This window comes from Danio rerio, chromosome 9, assembly GCF_049306965.1.
Source record: "Danio rerio strain Tuebingen ecotype United States chromosome 9, GRCz12tu, whole genome shotgun sequence".
Lineage (NCBI taxonomy): Eukaryota > Metazoa > Chordata > Actinopteri > Cypriniformes > Danionidae > Danio > Danio rerio.
The window spans coordinates 28260538-28281648 of NC_133184.1; the positions used below are offsets into that span (position 1 = coordinate 28260538).

Below are 21111 nucleotides of genomic sequence, written 5' to 3' on the forward strand. Positions count from 1 at the left end.
ATGTGTTGGATAAGTTGGTGGTTCATTCCGCTGTGGTGATCCCAGATAAATAAAGGGATCAAACTGAGAGGAAAATAAATTAATTAATTGATGAATGAATTAATGATTGAATGATTAAATGAATGAATGAATGAATGAATGAATGAATGAATAAAGTGTGTTTTACACAGGTGAGTGGGCTTGACAAATCACCTGTAGAACCACTCTTACTCACTGATACCAGATTCAGTACAGTACATTTCTCAAAAATACAAACACAAAGGCTAAGAGGTTCTCTCAGAAAGGTTCATTTACGATACAGGATGCAAAGAGAAAATAATAATAAATAAATAAATAAATATATTGACAGGTTGCTCAGGGCAGGGAACTGGGAACTGTGTGAACATCCCCATTGCAGAACATTATGTTCACTTCAAAATCGAGTTGTGGATGTGTGTTATTTGAAAAGGATGTCAAAGTCCGCTAGAGTTACTGACAGCTACTGCCTTTCATTTGGAAAATGAATCCTGTGCGAAAAGGTTATTTATATATTTATTATATATTCCAAAATAATAATCTCCAGCGTGTGAACTTTCCAAGTAAAATTCAACTGGAGTAGATGGATCCAGACATAGTTTCAGTATATAAAATGTTATCTTATCAAAATAGTCAGTGATTTGGAGTGCCATAAAATAGAAATACTTTGAGGTACTGATTTTTCCTTGTTAAATGTCTGACTGTGAGTGTTAATGATTGTCTTTAAAATCTCTGTGCTTTGTTTCCCCATAAATATACTTTTAAAGATATTAAATATTTCACAAATATACTTTAAAGTAGAAGATACTTGAAGCTGATCACTACTAATGTTACTAATGTGCACTTATGCAGAAAAAATGTTCAGGTTTTCTCGAAAAGGATGGTCTATAATTGCATGATTTTGCTGCTTCAGGACAGCAGTTCTCTTTAATATGGCAAAAAGAATAATTTATCTGCATCACAGTAAAGAGAGTACAACACTGAGATGGGCAAAATGACACACAGGGGCCAATGACATGCAAATATTTACACCCAGGGACATCTATATCGCTTTCAATAGACAATCCATCAACAACGCATCATATTAGCAATGCAAAAGCCATCTGTGCTATTGACAAAACAGTCTTTATCGATTAATCTTTCATTTGTTGGTCTGTTTTAATCTTGTACACCATGCAACTGCACTCGTTTCATGTAAGTAATGCATTCATAGCTGTGCAGTGCAATGCCAAGCAATTTTCTCGCAGTGGTTGAGGTTGATTATCTGTGTCACCAACATTCAGCAAGTATGTAATCAGAAAGGATAGATTTAATCACGTTCTGTCATGGCATTGTATGCAGTCCTGAACTCGGACATGAGTCAAAGTGACAATTGGACATGTCGGAGACTCAAAATATGACCTTTTAACAGTGTTGTCCAAATATATTTTGCACTTGGTTGTTTTCTCAATTTAATTTATTCATTGCATTATTTAATTGTGCTTTGATATCGTTTTACACCCAAGGGGAAAAAAAAGGAATTAAAAAAATCACATTGTAGATAGATAGATGGATAAAATAACTTCAAATTTCAATTAATTACAATAAATATAAACTTGTAGCATTGTTATGGTCATGTTATGACACAGAATGTCATTAATGCTTGCCAAAATGTAAAGCTGTTTTCCATTACTTTTTATTCACATTTTATTAGGTTGAATCATTGCTATTAACAAAATATTAAGGAATATTGCTTTAATAAACCACTAGTTTGCTGCTTAATAGTACTAGGAAGGATAAAGGATGTAGAATATGATCATGCAGAATATGTATTTTATAAATAGGTACTAATGAACAGCCAATATGTCAGTAATAGTCACTAATGGTTATAATACGTTTTATAATAATACATTATTAAATCAGGCTCAAAATATATAACAGCAAGAATGATAATGCGAAAGTTTATTATTATTAATAGTATTATTAAAGTATTTATTAAATTATTATTATTATTTTAAAAAAACTTTTTAAAATTATGTATTTTGCAAACAATTTAGCTGAAATGTTTTCTATTGAAGTTGTTTTTTTTATTTAACTAACTGCATGGTTTTACTATTTGTTTTTTATATATGATTTATTTATAAATGTATTTTTAAATGGTGTGAATGTGTCTCAACAGTGTACATTTAGCTTTTCAACTGTACATGTGCTGATATTTCAACATACACGCAGGTCAAGTTTCAGAAAGAGCTGTTGTGTGAAATCTGCTAGATGTCTGGCTGGAGTCGAGTTTCTCATCTCTCTCTTCCTTTCGGGTGCCCTCGAAATCTGCTTTCTCTCCCTGTTTCTCAGTGGAGATTAATGGTACCCATCTGCTGTAACATGTGGGGTTTGTCTAGATGATGCTACTGTGACATGATACATAATGGTGCCATTGTTCCTGCAAAAAGGCTCAATCAGCCGGGATTTGTTTAATACTGCGTCTGATAAGACATCGAGATGTCACAGACAAACCCATCTTTTCTGTCAATAGTTTGGAATGAAAGAGAGCTGTCATACTTGTCATTCACAGAATGGGTTCATTATTTGGGACAAAAACGTGTCATTGAAATTTGCTGGAATGGAACATTGTAACAGATGGGATAAGTAAACACACTGTAAATCAAATATGATCATAAACACAGGCTCAAACATGCATAATAAGGCCGTCAATTTATTGATCGTTTTGAAAGGATTCACTCATGCTCATCATTGCTATGTTTATTTTGATTTACTAAAAGAAGAAGTGCTGCACCAATTTAGAGATTACAAAACTGGTTGCATGCATTCAAATAGCAAAAATGTTTGTTCATGTACAGTATCTAAGCACAAAACAAACAAGCAAGAATTAATGATTGAATGAATACTTGTTTCTCAGTAATACATTTAATTAAATTCTAAATTTTATTTGTTTTGATTTAATTTGTTTTGCAGTGTTAGAAGCTTTAACACAGAACTTAATAAATTACATATTTTACAGTTGAAGTCAGAATTAATAGCCCCCCTGAATTATTAAGTCTCCTGTTTATTTTATTTCCCCAGTATCTGTTTAACGGAGAGCAGATTTCTCTAAAATCTAAGATTTTTTACATATTTCTAAACATAATAGTTTAGTAACTTATCTCTAATAACTAATTTATTTTATCTTTGCCATGATGATAGTAAATAATATTTTTCTAGATATTTTTCAAGACACTTCTATACAGCTTAAAGTGACATTTAAATGCTTAACTAGGTTAATTAGGTCAACTAGGCAGGTTAGGGGATTTAGAAAAGTAATTGTATTATGATGGTTTGTTCTATAGACTATTTATAAAAAATATAGCTTAAAAAGGCTAATAATTTTGATCTTAAAATGTTTATTAAAATAATAAAAACTGCTTTTATTTTGCCAAAATAAAACAAATAAGACTTTCTCTAGAATAAAAAATATTATCAGACATACTGTGAAAATGTCCTTGCTCTAGTAATAATTCCAATGATTAATAATAATTCTGACTTCAACTGATCATACTTTCCAACAACTGTTACTCCAACAGCTTTTATTATTCCATTCTTTTTGCTGAATATTGTTGAAAACAATCATAATATTGTATTATCATGTTGACAACACACAGTAGGTATAAATATTTCCTCCAGTAAATATTATAACAAATAAAGAACAAGTCTAGAATATCTAGATGGATCAGAATAATGTAGCTACAAGCTAACAATTATACTCTATACTATAGCATGTATGTCTTATCTACCGCTGAGCTGAACTGTCTCCATCACTGCTCTTATCAGTGTATTGTTCCCTGTATTTATTCATCATGTAAATGCTATAAACACATGACTAATCAAAATTCTGTTAATACCATTCATGTTGATGTTGTTACAACTTAAAAGATAACGGGTGACCTCGCTTGCTATCTAACCTATTACAATATTGCACATTCCATTATTGCAGTTTTGCCGTTTGGCAACAGATACATTTGATCGATTTACAAAATACTAGTTTGATAAAACTTTTTTGAGTTGTGAATACTGTATGCCATCATAACTTACTGAAGGTGATGTCTCAGATTTTTTGTGTGGATCTGACATAAGTTGATCCTTTGTTTTTATTTAGTCGTTTTCATTTACATTTAGAAACTACTCACAATAAGCGCCAGTCTGTTAGAAATCAAACCACAGAAAAACACTGCATGTCATGTGACTTAACCAAAGCACATCACTGGCTACACTAGGGTCTTTTCTTTCCAACAAAAAAAGAACGTTGGTCTTAAAGAAACAGTGGCAGTGAAATGAACACAAATATCATGTTACCATATGGCAACACCATGTGGTAGAGGGTTAAAAATCAAGGAATTTCCTGAATACCTTCACAAATAGGTATAAAGATGAATAGTTTTACAAATGAATGTATTTTCATAAAAAATGTGCAATGTTAAACATTTAAATGATCTCCTCTAATATTATCAAATTATTATTACTTATTTTAACATGCTTCAGTTGAAGTTTCTTTACTGACACTTTATCAGTGTTTAAATGTGATGCACATACGATGTTATAGCTTGGCCTGTTCAATATAAACCATAAGTCTTATCCTTTCATGTTTGTTTAAACACATGCTAACTGCCTCTATTTTTTTATTGACTTTCCACCCGCATAATTTATTTGCACAATGCTATTATCTTTCATGTACGCCAGCTCTCCGTTGGATATCATATCTATCACATAATATTCATCCACCATAGAGCTGTTGTGTTAATACGAGCCATCTGCTAGGTTTCTTTTCTTCATAGTTCAAGCTATCTTGTCACCATGCTGTGACAGTTATGCAAAAAGCACTAACACAAAGTGAGAGCAAAGTTTAATGTGGTTAATGAAGGCGCCACATTCATTTCACCCACGTTCCCCTACACCTCGCAGTCTCACATATCCTCCATGACCTTTTTACCAACTACACAATACAAGCCTTTGATTTTAGGGGTCATATCATTTTCAATTTCTCCTTTAGGTCTACTTGTCAAGGTGTCTTGCCAGCAAAAACAGTCATAATTTAGATTTTTGCCATTTTCCTCCCTTCCTTTGAACTTTAGACTTTGCTATTGTACCTTTAGGACTTCTACACAGACTCTGATTTTGACTGGTTAATTTATTTGCATAATGTTAATACCAGAACTCATTTAGAGGTCACATATTTGTTAAAGGAGAATTTAATGACCCTTTTCATGAGATGTAAAATAAATTGGTGGTGTGGCCAGAATATGTTTGTTAAATTTCAGCTCAATCTTGCACAGAAACTTTATTATAGCTTCTTAAATTTGCCCCTAGTTGAAAGCAAGTGGAAACATAAAGATTTTGTGTTTCCCTTTAAATGCAAATAAGCTGCTGCTTTCCAAAAGAGGGCAAAGTCTTTACTCAATATTCTAGAAACAACAAAACAGACTAATTTAATGCAGCCGAAATATCAGAAATAAGCAAATGTAGATTAAAGCCTTTCATATTCAAACCAGAGTCAAGAAGTGATGGAAAGCTATAGGATACAACTTCCAGATGCCACACGGTGTTTCTGAATGGTTTGTGGATACATTTATGTAAAGTAAGTAAAGTTTATTAACTCATTATCTGCTTTGTGCTGATGTGCCTAGCATTGTGATTACACTATCACTCCAATTCTTTTTATAGAAAATGTGATTAAGCAGATCATGTGATGAGTTTTTATGAATCATGCTGATGGTGAGCATTTTTTTTAGAATTTAATCAAGTCATAGATTAGAGCACACCTGTTAACCCTCCTGTTTTTCCTGATATTCTACCGTATTTTACAGTTCTATCCCATAATCATCCCGTTAAGGTATTTTCCCATATTTCTCCCATATTTTTAATCTTTCTATGAAGGGTGGCTATAAACATTAGATAGCAGATCCTCCCTACACGCAACCTATACCGCCAAACCACCAGCGGACGCACCTTAAATGTAAGCCTGTTCTGTGCTTTTGTTTTATTTAGGCATGAAACACTTTGAAATAAATATATTAAAAAAACAGCACTATTCCCTTCCTTTTCATTGCAGGTGCCGTCGCCCCTCCAATGCAACCCTAAAAACAGATTAATGGCGGAATAATGGCGGGCATATCCCTTATTTTCACATCCCAATATTGACAGGTATGGTTTAAACAGTGGTAAATTTTTATTTAATATCCAAACAATATATTAACAAGCACATTCATAAAGTAAAACTGAAAATATTCTAAAAATGTGAAGGGACATAATTGTATTGGAAAGTCAGAACACACATTACCAGAGCACTGGACTAATTGTCTTTGCTGAGGTAGTCCGGCTAAAATTAAATTTTGGACAAATATGTAACACTTTATCATCATTCGTTGGCACAATTAAAAATAATAATGCAGTTATTCAACCACAACACCTCAAAGACATGATGGTGAATCAACAACAGAACATTTTTAATGTTTTGTTCCTTGTGCAGAAATGGCCTTGTAGATGTAAACCTACAGATTAAACAGGTCATGAAGCCCGCCTTTTAGTACAGGAGCCAATCATCGATCGCTATATGACGAATAAAGCCCGCCTTCTAGTACAGGAGCCAGTCATCGATCACTATAGACTGATGATACTTTGGGGGAGGGGCTCGGACCAGACTTGAGTTTCTGCAGATTTTGTGTGATTTAGATGTTCAGAAATAAAACTAAGTGGACTGTTGTTGTTTAATTTTATTGGTGATTCCTAATATGTAATGTAATCAAAACAACCCAAGCTCATTCTGGAAACCTAGCCCCGCGGACGTTTCTGTAGACCGCGATTTACGTGGCCGGAGGTACGTAAAGGCCGCGTTTGTTTTTTTTTCGAGCGAATGCTGCGGGGCGGTGTGGCGCCGCTCCGCCCCTCCTCTTCGCGCTCGCCGACCGACGGCTCGCCTCCGAGGGGAGGGCTGTTCCGACGCAATCAGTTTGTCCGCCTAGCTCACAGCGTTGCGACGGCGGAGCGGAGGCCCCGGACAAGAAGGTGGAGCCGGAGCCGGACGCGGTGGACGACGACCGGGATCGAGTCCGGGGAACAGCGGGTTCCGGAAATCAGGTAAGATGAAAAACGGAATCCGGAGAATAAGGGCGAGAATGCGGCGGGATCCGAAAACGCGGTCGAAATCGAAGACGATGGCTTTTTTTTTTTTTTTTCCCCCGATCTGGCGGCTTTTCGCGCGAGAACGGCGCAGGCGCGAACGGATCCGCGAAAACAAAAAAACGCTCGAATACATACCTCCCGGGACGTAAATCGCGGTCCGCAGAAACGTCCGCAGGGCTACGTTTCCACAATGAGCCCGGGTTGAATCCAAAGCTTGGCAAGCAGTTTTGGAGACTTTGATGTGTCCTCATTTAAACAGAAAGCCCAAGCATACTGCCTGAGAGGTGTTTTAAAGATGGCTACCGAGTGAATCAACTTGCATTAAAGGGACTTTAATTTTAATTTGATTTTATCAAATTAAATATGGTGTTAGTGAGGCCAGCAGGGGGCGCCCAACCTGCGGTCTGTGTGGGTCCTAATGCCCCAGTATAGTGACGGGGACGCTATACTGCTCAGTGAGTGCCGTCTTTCGGGTGAGACGTTAAACCGAGGTCCCGACTCTCTGTGATCGTTAAAAATCCCAGGATGGTCTTCAAAAAGAGTAAGGGTTTAATCCCGGCATCCTGGCCAAATCTGCCCACTGGCCTCTGTCCATCATGGCCTCCTAACCATCCCCATATTCAATTGGCTGCATCACTGTCTCCTCTTCACCAATCAGCTGGTGTGTGGTGTGCTGTCTGGCGCAAAATGGCTGCCGTTGCGTCATCCAGGTGGATGCTGCACACTGGTGGTGGATGAGGAGTTCCCCCCCATTGTGTAAATAATCAACCTGCATGACTCTGAAGCACAGCAGCATTTATATAATATGTCTCTGTCTACCGCATCCTCTATATCAGTGCTGGAATGTATGGATTATGGAGGAATGGGACAAAAAGAATTGGATATGATACAGATAGGAATCAGCTTGACAGGAATGAACCCAGTTAGGATGGATGGAGGAGGAGTGAGAAAAAAACAGAAGGCAGCGAGAAGGGAGGAGTGAGAAAAAACACAGATGAGAGGCATGTAATTGAATAAAAGCAGGAATGCGAAGGAGCAGTTGGAGACCCTGAATATATTAGGATTAAAAACAGGCCTTTGCGTATATTATTGTGTAAAAAAAGCAATATATTAATGTAGTTTTTCATCTATCTATCTATCTATCTATCTATCTATCTATCTATCTATCTATCTATCTATCTATCTATCTATCTATCTATCTATCTATCTATCTATCTATCTATCTATCTATCTATCTATCTATCTATCTATCTATCTATCTGTCTATCTATTTATCTATTCATTCATTAATCCATTTATCAATCCATCCATCATTCCATCCATCTAAAAACTACTGAAAACATTATTGCAGGCAATATATTTGAGTGATTTCAGGGAAAGAGCATATGGAAGTCAAATTTTGCATTTCATAGTTAAAGCATGTCTTTCTGGATATAAATATGGATTTACATGTGTTTGTAATGTGCAATCAATAAAAAGCTACCCACTGTATCATTATATGCAAACCACATGGTCTTTAGTTGCCAAAAAATGGCTTATTTTCCTCATTAGCCGGGTCATTTAAAACATCCAAATACTTCAGCGTGTCTCCTGTTAACTTTGAAAGACATTTCTGCATCTTTCTCTCTGGACATCCTCCCCTGCTGCTTTGCTGAAAAGCAATGAAGGAGATGTTTGGCAAGAGTGGGAATGTTGCCTTACAGACTTCTGGGTCCGTTTTCAATTTTTTCCTCATGATTTGTATGGAAATTGTCAGCGACAGTGGCGTAATTATGGGATAAACGTTGTTCCTCAGCCAGCTCGTAAATAGAAAAATCAGCGCAACGATTTTTCAAAGGGATGTTTGTGAGATGATGGGGCTGCTGACAGCGTGAGCCTGACCTCGTTGAGAATGGAGGCGATGGGCTTGTTTTTGGCAGATTTCTGTCGCCGTCTTCACTGATGAACTCTCCATGTCTTGATTTGGTCTCAGTTCATCTCTGTTACGGATGTAGTGTGTATAAATAGCTTGTACTGCAAGTACAAGACACCAAAAAGTGAAACTGATAAAAGGTATTCCTGTGTTTCAGGATGAGCAAGTGACAGTTCTGGGGACAGACAGACTCTGACTCAGAGATGTGACAGTGATAATCAGGTCAGTGTGCCGCTGGGATGAGTTCCACTCCATCCGTCCCCTGAGGACCAATCATTGGTTTGTAGATACAGAAGAGAGAGAGAGAAAGAGCAGTGACTTCTGTCTGCAGCAATCTGTTACTCTGGGTGGATTATTTCAAATGCTGACAAAAAAAAAAAGATCTCTACACTATTTGTTTTTTAAATGCACTCAAACAAACCGATCCCTCTCTTTCTCTCTGTGTCATATAATTTCAGATTTTAATTTAAACATTATATACCATTTAATGTAATGGGTTTATTTTCAAGGACACATAACAATATAATATATTATTATAATTGACACATAAATAAACCATTAATATTTATTCATGGTAATAATAATAATAAAGGTTGCGACACGGTGGCGCAGTAGTGCTGTCGCCTCACAGCAAGAAGGCCACATGTTGGTGTTGACTAACTTACTGACTGACTGACCAATCAACCGACCCCCCCACCCCCCTCCCTAAACTCAACGACAGTATTGAAAAAAATGCCAGAAAGAGAGAAGCCCCCTGTTATTCAATTGTTTTTTTATTTATTTTTTTACTTCTGTTTTTGTCTCACCTGCGTCGTAGTGTATGTGTGTGAACGAGTGTGCATGGATGTTTCCTAGTACTGGGTTGCGGCTTCATGGGCATCTACTCTATGAAACATGTTGGATAAGTTGGCGGTTTATTCCACTGTGGCGACCCCTGATGAATAAAGGGACCAAGCCAAAAGAAAATGAATAAATGAATAATAATATTAAGAAGAAGAAAAAGAAGAGGAAGAAGAAGAAGAACATCCAGTATTACAAGAAAAAAAAACAAGAGGAGGATGATTAGGGACCATTTAACTAATTCCATCTTTTCCGCGCAAGTTTGTTATACTCAATAGGGTGGGCAGGTAGTGCATGCATATTGGGAGCGATGCCCACGTAGCGAGACACGAGACACCAAGTTGAAAACATCTCAATTTTTTAGAATGCTGCACTGCGAGTCACAAGATGAGAATTGACCAATCAGCTTCTTACTTTGTATGGAATACACACAGTCTGGTAGACTAAATACCACAGACAAACACAGAACACCCAAACATAGCAGTGCTTTTTAATTTTCTCCATAAATAAAACTTGTATCAGAGCTGCAGGATTGTTTTGTCAGTTTGTCATCCTCTGAGAAAATAGTTGATGGGTCACCTCGCAATGACTTAGGACAAATGAGCACAAAGCGCACAGAAAATGGTGAAATGGCTTTCCACGCACTTTTAAATGCAAAATGTGAATGGCCCCTTAGTTTTTTTTTATGTTTTATGGAAATGTATTTGGTTCAGAAATGGTCACTTTTTTATTTACACCAAATATAGTTGAAATTCAATTAATTATGTACAATTGTATTTTTATTCTAAAACATGATTTAATTTATTCAATGTGTTTATTTATTGTATTATTATAAAACATTAAATGCTTATGATTTTAAATGACATAGTAATGTCATTACATAATAATATGCAATATTAAATTGCATTACATATAATTTAAATATTCATTTATTTTCTTTTTCGGCTTAGTCTTTTTATTAATCTGGGGTCACCATACCAGAATGAAGTTTATACTTGTCCAGCATATGTTTTACACAGCAGACGCCCTTTCAGCTGCAACCCATCACTGGGAAACATCCATACACTCTCATTCCCACACATACACTACGGCCAATTTAGCTTACCAATTCACCTATTGCATATTTCTTTGGACTGTGGAAACCGGAGCACCCAGAGGAAACCCGTGACAACACGGGGAGAACATGCAAACTCCACACTGAAAGGCCAACTGACCTAGCCGAGGCTCGAACCAGTGACCTTCTTGCTGTGAGGTGACAGTGGTAACTATAGAGCCACTGCTAATTTAAATATAACAATGTTAAATTAAAAAATATAACAAAAAAAAAAAAACTAAACAATATAAAATATTAAACATTGTAATGTTAAGGGACGCTGACAAAAGAGTGTGGATCGAAATGCAGTGTATATTACGATGGTTTGGCAAGCAAAGGTCAACCCAGGGGCACACAGATATGTACAGAAAATCCAGAGTCGCAGTAAGTAAAGAAGCAAATAGTCAAAAGGCAGGCACCAGACAGGAATAAACAATACAACAAAGCAAGGGTCTAGCAAGGCAAGAAAAATGCATCGTAATGTTCACAAACAGAAAAACAAGACTCAGCACTGATGCGAGTGTGTGTGCTGCTTAAATAGTTCTTGAAATCAGCTCATAACAATCGTCCTGCTGTGTGTGTGTAATCAATGGAACCTGGTACATGTGTATATGAGCGTTGCGTGACTGGATATGTAGTTTTTTTAGTGTGGTGTGTGTGTGTAGTTCTTCAGATTCACATGTATACTAGCGATCGGCAAGGATTAGATCATGTGATTATGACAAACATTCAATCAGTAAAATAAAATGATGGCATTTAAGATGTTTAGCATACTTTATGATAGCCATCTTGTTTTAGAAATTGTAAAATAGTTGTTTTTATTTTTTGTAGCAACGTAATTAATTTCACATTATTATGTATCACATTTTTTAACATCAAACTGTCATGCACAAAGTCCCAGCCAAAGGTAAAGCATGAGAGCTTTTATCCTGACTCAAGAGACAGCAGTTAGACAGAGAAACACCAGGGTGTGGACTTTTTATCTCCTGCTAGAGCACTGTGAGGACAGGATGAGAAATGCTTCAGTAAATGACTCAGATCAGCAAACAGGAAATCCCCCTCCAATCAGCGGGAATCTGATATCTGTAATCCTGCTTCTTTCAAACTGAGCTGTCAAAACTTTTGGCCAGACGAGATGAAACGATTTCACAGGGGAGATAATGAAGCTGAAGACTCATCGAGGGGTTAATTGAGGTTGCTAAGTTTATAATCATTTAGAAACTGTTACTATTCCATCTTTGATCGGCCTGTATGAACATATGGAGAAGTCTAAGCAAATGTGCAAGATAATCATTGGCCTGTGGAACAGCTATTTGTCAATATTTTGACAAATTTTGTAGATCGTTTTGTTTGGGTGTTTGCCATTTACATCTGAAATGACCAAAGACTGCGAATCACAACTTTTTCTTGAGATGTATTAGTCTATTAGGTATAAAGACTGTTTCCAGTAACCAGTTCAGTCCTGAAAGTTAATTAGTGAGTACTGAAATTGTTTGTTTGTCTTTTTTTTTTCTTTAAGAAGCATGCAATTAAAGTAGTTTCAGGGTATAACAGTTCTTTTTATCTTGTAAGTTTAAGCCCTGTTCAATTCAATTCACTTCACCTTTATTGGTATAGTGCATAAAAGATCATAGTATATTGAAACAGTGTCAGTTCAGTTTTTAGTGTTTAAGTTCAGTTCAGTGTAGCTCAATTCAGTGTGGTTTAATCATCACTACTGAGAGTCCAAACACTAAAGAACAAATCCATCGATCCAGTGGCGACAGCGGCTAGGAAAAAATTTCACCAATTGGCGAAAGTGAAGAATTAAAAAAACCTCGAGAGAAACCAGGCTCAGTTGGGCATGACCATTTCCATTTCTCCACTGGCCAAACGTCTTGTGCAGAGCTGCAGTCTAGGCGCCGGAGGCTGGAAGCTGGACCTCAGCGAAGACTCGTCTGTCCCTGGAGCGCCACAGTAATCAGTCTCATGTGCTCCACTCCTCCATGACCACCACAGTAGCTGCTCAGGATACGGCCTGGTCCAGGATATGGAAACCTTGGGATCATCTCGTCGCTGGTCTTGGATTGAATCAGTGGCGCTGCATAGTCTGAGGGCCTCAGGATGAGAATCCCCAGATAAAAATAGAGAATAAAAAAAAATTTGTGTAGCTGCTGTTCATAGTGTATATAAACGCGATGCAGTAACCAGTGTGAAGCACACTCATGTATCATACAGCTAAGTGATGCACTGAGTGTATGCTTCACTAAAAAGATAGGTCTTTAATCTAGTTTTGAATAGGGAGTGTGTGTCTGAGCCTCGGACATTATCAGGAAGGCTATTCCAGAGTTTAGGAGTCATAAATGAGAAGGCTCGACCTTCTTTACTCGACTTTGCTATTCTAGGTACTACCAGAAGCCCTGGATTTTGAGATCTTAAAGAGCGAGTTGGATTGTAGCGAGACGGAAGGTTGGTTAGATTAACAGGAGCTTGATTATTTAAAGCTTTATAGGTACCAAGCAATATTTTAAATTCAATACGAAACTTAACAGGCAGCCAGTGTAAGAAGGACAAAATTGGGGTGATATGATCATGTTTTCTAGACCTGGTAAGAACTCTGGCAGCTGCATTTTGTTCTAGCTGAAGTTTGTTAATAGAGGAGACAGAGCATTACAGTAATCCAGCCTTGAAGTCATAAAAGCATGGACTAGGTTTTCTACATCTGAGATGGAAAGCACACTTCACAACTTTTGTTCATATCAAGCATGATAACTATAAAGATAGCGATAAAGACATAGTTCCAGTACAACTACAACAATAAAGATATAGAGGAATAATATCATTGGGATCACTTTCTGAATGACTTTGCCCTGCTAGCAAACGATAAAACAGAATTTAAAGATACAGACGACTGTCAAGAAACAACTCTGGAAACAACTGGTTATGCCATAGGGAATAATGATAAAAATAAATGGAAGTTATGAAAGTCATGCTGGTTATTTGATGTTTAAAAATAAAAGCACCACCGGAATCCAATGCTTGTTTCAATGTCTTTCTGTTGCCTTCTTTGAAAATGCTGGGGAACTGACTTTGATTGTTAAATTTACTGTTTGATTAGATTGATTACACGTCACAAGCTCAACAATACTATTCAGATGTATTAATAAAGCACTGAGGACACCTGCTAGTTACAAGAGATAACGCTGAATTAAAAGCATCATCTTAAAATAAACGTCATTATCATTCATCTGTGTGAACACAATGATACTTATCATTATATTTATATTTATCCTTATGTTTCCTTTACTCTGTTTATGTTCATTAGTTTCTATGGTTACAAAAAATGTTAAGCACCTGTGAATTATTTAGTTGCCCATTTGCACCCAAGAAATATATCAGTTTGCTTCTGTTCATTGTTCAATTTTGTTTTAGCCATTTTCTTTTGTGATTTATCTTTAATTCTCTTTGTCCACAGTATATTTTGTTTGGTAGATCCCGTCTTCATCTTTTTTTCTGCAAAGCCGTGACTAAATACTGGACCTAGACAAGATTAAGAATGGATCTGCCAGTATTTTGTTTGCTCTTCCATGAGTAAGAGGATCATTCCCTTGAGGAACACAGGATTTTTTTAAAAAACATTTGACATAGCAGACAAATATCCTGACCTTCTCGACATTGTTTTAACAAACAAGCTTCAACAATCTGTTTAAGTCATGGAAGATGCTGGAGAAAGTAATGCAATGTTGGTCATTCCTCACCTGCACTTCAGCCAGCCACAAAATATGACAAATGTCTTAAACTAAAATATTAAAACAACTGATATATGGTAACTAAGATATAAGTAGTGTTTTGTTGTGTTTTTTCCAATTATAACGCCGTTACTGTTACTGACACAATAACATGCTCGTTACTATAATTGAAAAAAACTGAAGCAGTTTTCAAGCAAGCAGAGCAGCATCTCTTTTACCCGTAAGACCTTTCTTTCTCTGGGCCAGGGTGTGTGTGTGTGTGTGTAACTAAGAATGTGAGGATTGGCTTAGTTTGAGTCTATTTCCCTCATTTACTAATCAAAGGCATTGTAGTTCAGGCATTCACATACAGTCACTCACACACCAACGACCTGGAGTCAGAATGATGGGCAATCTAACAAGTTCAAAAGTATAGCTTTTGAAAACTGGAAATACAAGCCCTACTTTTCTCTCATTGAAGTGAAAGGCCCAAAAAAATATGTATCATGCAACTTATGCTCAGGAAAAAAAGAGTCTGTGTCAGTGACAGGTAATACTAATCTAATGAAGTACCTCAAGTCAAGAGTTGTGGTCTGTGAAATATAAACACATCTATTGTGTTTTATTGTGCTACTATTGTCAGGATTCTCACTCTGGTCTTGTTAATTCTTGTTTTAATTGCAGAGTCCAGACACTAGTCCTGTCATGTCTTGTGTGTTGTGCTCGACTTGAGCTTTCTTGAGTCGAGCATTGCTTTTTTGTCATTGTGTCTCTGCATAAGGGTCGTCATGACCGCACTTGGGTCCAGCCCTGCTTTTTCCTGCCAGCCCAGTCAAGTTTTTGTTAATGTTTTTCCCCTGGGGGTAGTTTTTTTTGCCTTTTTGTTTTATTTTTATTTTTTAATAAACCCTCAGTTTGGTTTGCAATTGAGTCCTCGCTCCTTTTCCCCATCCATCGAACGTGACAACTATAGTAATGAAAATATTTATAATGGTATGATGAATTTGTCTCTCACATTGTCCCACAACAACATTTAAATGTTGTAGATAGTTGTGTAGATTAGTGTACAATGTTTTAGATTTATTTTATAGTCATTTGTCACTAGCCCTGATGTATTTTTTTTGTTGTCCCCAAACTTTGTTCGCTGTAGGCTTTGCTAAACTAACTCTGTAACATCCATTGTTTCCCTTTGCATTGAACTTTGAGTGTCTTACATTTAGAGATGTTGTTTATGTTCACACAGCTACATTACACATTACTAAAGTTAAAATATAATATTGTAGTGGACCACCTCTTTAAAGTGATGCAATAGTTACTTCTGTTATTTTACTTTTTTTTCGGCAGCTATAGGTGGTAAATTACAGACATTAACTGTAAAATAACAGACGGTAAATTACAGAAATTAACCGGAAATTTAAATTTAAGGAATTTCTGTAATTTAAAGTCTTTTATTCTATGGTAAATGTCTGTATTTTAACTTTGGTTGGGTATTGTTTGGGGTTATTTCGATACCGGTGCCTGAACCGATACTTTTTAGCCACAAAATTATTTGAAAAAATATAAATATATATTTTAATCATTATAAGTAAGCAATATAAATGTTTATTTATAATAAGTTTAAAGTAAACATCAATTCATATTTTATATATTTGAATTGCATAAATATATTTCTTTTGATCATTTGTCTTTTAGCATAAATGCAAGATTTGCATTATGCTATTAACATTACATTAGCTTACTACTAACCTGTGGAAAGGCTGTCATCAAAATGAGGGAACACCTTTTTTCTGGGTTTGGGGCTTGTGACTATTTTTACATAGACATCTGTGATCTAATGATTTGCCTTAACCTGAATGAGACCATAATATGAATCAGGTGTTTACATGAGCTGCTTTTTGAATGTTACATTCATGATTCCCTGCTACATGTTATGGCACATAGATCCAGTAAAGTCATAGCGTCACCAGCCTATAAATGTTTCCTCTGCAGTTTGTGTCTGTGGTCCTTTAAGATAATCAAAAATCACTATTTATGTGGTAAATTCTTGATCAGAGTATTGTCATAATTATATTGAAATCAGAGTATTGGTGTTTATGTAAACACACTCACTGAAAGTGCCCCAATGTCACAAGCTGTCAAATACTGTATAGTCCATTCCTCATCTTAAAGTTGATTCCATGAGCCCTCACATTTCATAAGTTAGACGTGTTTGCCTCTTTACACGCTACTTTTGTAAAACATCTGCTGCATGTTGAAGTGCCAGAATCCTTGCTTATAAAAATATAGCCATACTTTAAAATGCTTTGTTTAAGCAAATTAGATGAACGCGATCATGCATGTTGAGGAAGTGAGTCGTTCAGCGGATGCGCCGTACTGCGCGCTTTGCCTTCTATAAGCAACAAGAACAAACGCCTGACATCTGTATCCCTTAAAGCTGTTTAGAATGAAATTTTTAGAGATGTTGTGACACGGCGCGCACATGACCATTGATAGTATCAAACAGCAGACGAGCACATTCGTATTTTATTTAAAATGAAACTATTCAGATGGCGCTCTGTGGCGCAGCATAAATATGAACAGTGTCCTGAGTCGTGGCACCCTATAGCTGCCAGTAAAATAAATATTTTTTTTTTATTTATTTTTTTTTTACAGTGTAGTTAATTTTATGTAACTGAGTTACTAACTCAGTTACTATTTGTGAGAAGTATCTATAACTAAACATTATTTTAAAGGAACGTGCCAAACACTGGTTATGTGGGGCAAACATCAAAATGTAATAGCTTATGAAAATGCACAGGTGTTGGATTTATAATGTATAATGTAAACTAAAACCACATCACTCCAGAAATTAAAGTTGACACAATAACAGTATGACCTTGATTGTCTTGTTTTCATTAGAAGCCAAAAAAAAAAAAAAATGTATGTAAAATAAAAAGAATGACATTTGGATAATCCCCTTGTCCTAGCATGCCCCTGTTGACATTTTTTTTGTTGTTGTTTATTTACAGTGTGGGTTGAGAAGAGAAGTGATTGAAGGATGGCCTATAGTTCAAATCTAGCGCAAGTTAGCAAATCAGTTCAAATTGCTCACAGCACCTTTACTTCATTAAAATTTTGCTACGCTTATGATTTGATAAATTGTCTCCTCCCAGCCAAAGTTCAAAAGTCAGAGGAACAAATTGGACTAGCGGGAGGAAAACAACTTCCTCTGGGGGGACAGAATGTGGGAAAGCGAGAGAGAGGAAAGTGGTGTGTGTGTGTGTTGGTAATTGCCAGTCAAGGCACCCCAAAAAGGAAAAGAAAATGCTGAGTCGGTTCATTAGCACGAGACATTATCGGCAGTCTCGCATGTTCATTTGCTGTTAAAACTGTCATCTTTTAATGTAAATTAGCCTCGATTTTTCTCCCTTTTCATGTGGAGTTTGTTGTGTTCTGCATACATCAGCAGAACAGAGCCGAGGAGAAACAAGAGCGGGGGAATTTAGCTAAGGTGGACAGATCCCACAGCACACAGACTATTTATCTTCCCTCTAAAGTGGCGAATTGTGAATGCCGGCACTAAGTGATTCCATCTATCTCTGATTTCACGCAACTCGCGGAAACGTTTGTGTTGTCCTCTATGGAGTCATTTTCAAAACAGTTGAAGTGCGCAGGAGATCTGATTTCATTACTGTGAGAGAAGGAGGAGAGAGAGAGCATGTGTGTATATTGTTTCACAGCCTTTCCCTTTGTCTTTAGCGAGCGCCTGTGTCATTGCAGCCCATTAAAATCACCAAATGAAATTGGGCTGCGTTTACAGATAACTGATTGTCATGGAAAAACAACAGCACTTTGGTGCATCTGCAGAACAACACCACATCCCCATTAAAGCTTCATGCCTCTGCCACCACAGCAAATTTAACCAGCGGACACGTGTTAGTCCCCACACGACAGGAACTAATGTAATAAGGCCTCTATCTCATTTCAGTGGGGGAGCATTCTGAGCATTGCACCGATGTTATGAGGCTATTACAGGCTGTATAGCTGACCTAAGATCAGCTCTCTGTTGTTATTAATAAAAGGGTGGGATTTGGAAGGTTGAGGCTGGAAGTGGTTATGTGTGAGCGTTCTTCCTCCCAGAAGCCCCATAATTTGCTTTGATTGGGCCATCGATCTTGTTTACTGGGGGCATGAGTGCTTCTCACACCTCATCTAAACAGTTTTTCAGTAAATAAAGCTGCTCATAATTCCTTCCTGGAAGCTGAAGAAGGAGTTTCATAGTTGATAACCTGAGTTAGGGAATAGCTACCTAAAAATAGCAGTGCTGCTATGAAACAATATTTTTGCTGTAGTTCAGCTGTTTTAATAGTTTAATAGGTTTTCCTTTAGAGTAAAGCAAATCGGTTCAATTTAAACTTAGTTCTTTGTACAAGTCAGATTCAAAAGGCCTGGTTCATTCTAAGCACACCTTTGTCTTTATATTTTTGAACGTCTGATTCATTACTTCTTTATCTGTCAGAATCAATCTATATTGAATAAGTTATTCTTAAATTGTCCATTATTTAAATAATAATAATAATAACAATGTTGTAAAATTGATTAATGGATTAATATATTTTCCTATTGGGTTGTGGCTGGAAGGGCAAACATATACTGGAATAGCTGGCAGTTTATTCCACTGTGGCAACCTCTGAAACAGAGACTAAGCCAAAGGAAAATGAATGAATGATTAATATATCAAGTATATACTGTATAAAGAGTTCAGATGCAAAAACCTCTAAAAGCCGTTGAAATTTTTTTTTTTGAAAAATGAGAATTTTTATCACGCTCTTGTGTGTAGGTTCAGTAATTTCAGGTTAATGGGAAAGAATTCACTTTTTAAAGGTTTTTAAAATGAAATAGCTCAACATAAACATTGGAGTCTGTGAAAATGCTCATTTTCTAAGCAAACTTCAGACGGTACTTAGAGGTTTTTACATCTGAACTCTTCGTATATGAATCAATTATTCTTTAATGCCTCACTTTTTCAATGTTTAAAAACTAGTTTATTCAAGTCAATGGACTCATTTTAAATGCTTTACCATAAAATTGGAAAATGTATTCCACCCTTGGTTGATTCTTTAAAAAAGTAATACATTCTGGGACATCTGTTCATCTAAAATTCATCCCTCAATTTTTTTAGTTTGAAATCTGATTCATGGTAGTTAGCCTTTTCATCCTTAATTTCCCCTCTCTTTCACAAATAAAATCTTATTCAGTTTAAGCCAGGCTCATCCTAAAATGTCCACTTTAATATTTAGTGTTGAATTAATTCTAGTGAGTCAGTTTGTCTTAAATTATTCTTTCTCACATTAAGTTTGTATCCATTCAGTGGGTCTTTAAGATAGGGTCATTTGCTATAAATGAAGATCTCAGATGCAAAAGCCTCTAAATGCCTTCTCACATTTTCTCCAAAACTGGGCAGTTTTTCCTCAGCCACCAACAGTGTTTATGTTCAAATATTTTACTTTGAGCTTCATTACTCCTGTCTTCTGTCACATGATCTTTCAGAAATCATTATATTATTAACTATTATTATTATTGTTGTTATTATTATTATTATTATTATTATCATCGTCATTATTATTATTATTATTATTATTATTATTATTATTATTATTAATGGTAATAGTTATAAAAGCAATAATGACTGGAATAATAATTTTACTTGAAACTACATACGATAACAAAGCAGTTATTTAAAATGGCAATAAATATTTAAGACTTTAACAGGTTTTGTAATTCAATTTCAACAATTCATTTACATAGTGCTGCCTTGATGAACATAATTTTTATTTTTTATTTTTTTTATAAAAATAAAACATGAAAAAAACAACCTAACCCCAAACTTATGACCAGTGAAAGTGTAATTACTGAAGCGTAAGAGCCTGGAAAAAAGCTAACTTTAAAAGAATTGTTTTGATTTAGTTTGCTTCTGAACTCTTCAAATGTCTTTATTTTTTCAAGCCAAACTGTGACATGTAATAGATGTTCTAAGACCAACCCTGCTCATTTTGAAAACGTACCGCTATATACCTTTCTGGAGAGTGCCAAATATGTCCCAGGCAGTACTCTTTTTGTGCAGTTTTTGTTCTTGCGAATCCATCAGATACTGCTGTGTATGCTTTTTGAGATCTCAAATTTCTCTTACGAGTGCCATTCCTGCCTGCTCTTCACCAGAAGCTGACAACTGATTTTCTGACTGACTGATCGACTGACTTCCCCTCCCTTTATTTAATCCCAACCGATAATGTTTTCAAAAGCTCAGATTGACATGACCAACCACTTGGTTGACCTACCACCCTAAACCCAACCGACAGTTTAAAAAGCAATTCAGAAAAACAAAAGCCCTTGCCTGATTTTTCCACGTTTTCAGT

At 36.2% G+C, this 21111-nt stretch overlaps 1 protein-coding gene across 6 annotated transcripts in view; it reads left to right on the forward strand.

Moving 5' to 3' along the window:
• LOC141376138 (uncharacterized) overlaps positions 1-21111 on the forward strand; it is a 1104960-nt gene that overhangs the window by 501105 nt on the left and 582744 nt on the right. For 3 of the 6 annotated variants that reach the window (XR_012385414.1, XR_012385418.1, XR_012385422.1), the window contains one exon: positions 9234-9298. The exons of 2 other annotated variants lie outside the window; for them this stretch is intronic. The gene's annotated coding sequence lies outside the window, so the exon portion shown is untranslated. Of the gene's footprint in view, positions 1-6094; positions 6187-9233; positions 9299-21111 lie in introns of all 6 variants that reach the window. One more of the 6 variants, XR_012385415.1, reaches the window with a different exon arrangement.